This window comes from Camelus bactrianus, chromosome 3 (genome assembly GCF_048773025.1).
Source record: "Camelus bactrianus isolate YW-2024 breed Bactrian camel chromosome 3, ASM4877302v1, whole genome shotgun sequence".
NCBI lineage: Eukaryota > Metazoa > Chordata > Mammalia > Artiodactyla > Camelidae > Camelus > Camelus bactrianus.
The window spans coordinates 77,439,968-77,442,561 of NC_133541.1; positions in this window are offsets into that span (position 1 = coordinate 77,439,968).

Sequence of the window (2,594 nt, forward strand, 5' to 3'; positions counted from 1 at the left end):
TATATTCACATTGTTCAACCAATCTCAAGAATTTTTTCATCTTAAAAAACTAAAACACAGTAAACAGCAGCTCCCCATTTCTCCCTCCCCTCAGGCCCTGGCAACTACCATTCTACTTTTGTTTCTATAAATTCAATTACTTTTTTACCTCATATAAGTGGAATCATGTAGTATTTTTTTTTTTACTTTTTTAAATTGAAGTATAGTCAGTTTACAATGTTGTGTCAATTTCTGATGTACAGCACAATTCTTCAGTCATACATGAATATACACACATTTGTTTCATATTCTTTTTTGCCATAAGCTACTATAAGATATCAAATATAGTGCCCTGTGCTACACAGTATAAACTTGTTTATCTATTTTATATATACCAGTCAGTATCTGCAAATCTCAAACTCCCAATTTATCCCTTCCTTCCCCCTTCCCCCTGGTAACCATAAGTTTGTTTTCCATGTCAGTGAGTCTGTTTCTGTTTTAAAAATAAGTTCGTCTTTCTTTTTTTTTAGATTCCACTTATGAGTGATATCATATGGTATTTTTCTTTCTTTTTCTTTCTTTTTCTTTTTGTAACTGAGTTATTTCACTTGGAACAATATGCTTAAGATTCATCCATGTTGTAGCATATGACAGAATTCTCTTCCCTTTTAATGCTGAATACTATTCCATTGTATGTATAATCCACATTCATTTATTCATTTGTCAGTAGACACTTGGGTTGCTTCCACTTTTTGGCCATTGTGAATAATTCTGGTATAAATATGAGTGTGCCCCCTTCCCTCTGAGTACCATAATATTTAAATGATGATAAAGGTATATGATACATGGGGTGGGGTGATAAAATCCACAATCTATATCAGTTGAATACTTTCAAAACATTATTTCTGTTTCATCTTGTGTCCCATCTCCTTCGTGCTTTGATATCAGAGCTCCTCAGAGCTTTGATCTCACAGACACAGAAATAAGTTGTCAAACACATCCACTCAGTTTTCAAGGATATTAGTTCATACATGAGAAAGATTGGTATTTGTCAATTCTTCCCACAGGGGAATATGATTTTAACATTAAAAACAGAAGTCAATAGAGGAACTAATTACTTTGGATGCTGGAGACATTGTTTTACACTACTTCTTACAGCAGGAAATAATTGGGAATTCAACCCTGAACAATCCCATCTCTTGAAAATACTGTTAGAGGAAAGCTACTGCCAAATCTAATCAAGCCTATTTTCCTTGCCTTTGATATGGCAGCTACAGAGTGAATGGAAACCACTGAAACACCTTCATGAACATGCTGTAAGAGCGCCCTATTTCAACTTCCACATCTCTGCTTGGGTTGAAGCTATCATGGCCATTGACAGGTCGAATATATGCTTCCCTTACTGAGAAGAAAAAATCAAGTCTGCTGTATCAGCTTAAGGGTGAAAATAAGTGGCCAAACTCTCTTTTTTGGACAGAGCAAAAATAACAGGGAGAACATCTTTCTGTAACATAAAGTTAGGTGTGTTTTTATTTACAATTCATCCTTTTCCAACAAAATGTTAACACAGCTGAGTAAATATTAAGACATTTTTGTTGTTTGATTTTTCTTTTCACAAGTTAGTTCTCAGACTTCCCATAAATCTCTAGATGTTTCCAGTGGAAAGACACTTAGGTCCATCCTTGTTTTATGTTGTAAGGAATCTAAAGTGTTGAGTTTAAGTTGAAGTCCTTTCAGCTCCTGAATCACAGTTTCATAATTTGTTAAGTACTTATCAAAGCATATTAAACTTTTGGTAAATTTAATATCTACTTCAAAAGGAAGAAATCACTACATTTTTAAATATAACTCTCAAAGCATTACAGATTAGGCTGAGTTATTTGTTTGTCTGATAGTCCCCCTACAATAATTTCCCATCACTCTCAGTAAAATTCCAAACCTGGAACCATGGCTGTCATAGTTCCACCTGATCTGGCTTGAATTTTCCTAATCTCATCTCTTTCCTATCCCTCTGGGGTCTATTCCTCTACAGCCTCCTGAACACTTGCTTTTCTTTGAACAGATTCACTTCACCCCAATCACACCCAGATAGGATGCTACCCTGTAGTAATGTATTAACTCCAAAGATCTCAAATTCTTAAAACTTAAAGGCTTTGTCTTCTTGGGTCCATCATTTTTATTAAGGGATTCAAGGGTGAAAGAGGACTTAATATCTTGAACATTGTTAATTATTTTTCTGAAGGGGGAAAAAAAAAGCACTGTAAGTTTTCAAGCCAGTGAGTACATACTTCAACCAGAAGTGACACACATCATTCTCTTTCACAATTCATTGGTCATTTGCCATATGGCCCACCACAACACAACTGTGCCAGAAAAGTATAATGTTCCTGGAAGAGGGAAGAAGCATAAATACTTGGCAGAAAGAATAAAGGCTAAATAAAAAGTATGAATTACCCCAGGTACTTTGCATTTGCTGGAATCACTGCCTGGAACGCTCTTTCTGCAGAAAGTCAGAAGGCTCCGTCTCTCTTCATTCCAATTTTTCTGAAATCCCTAGACAGATCATCCCTAATGACCCTTCCACCCTTCCTAAAACATCCCTTCCCTCGTCACTT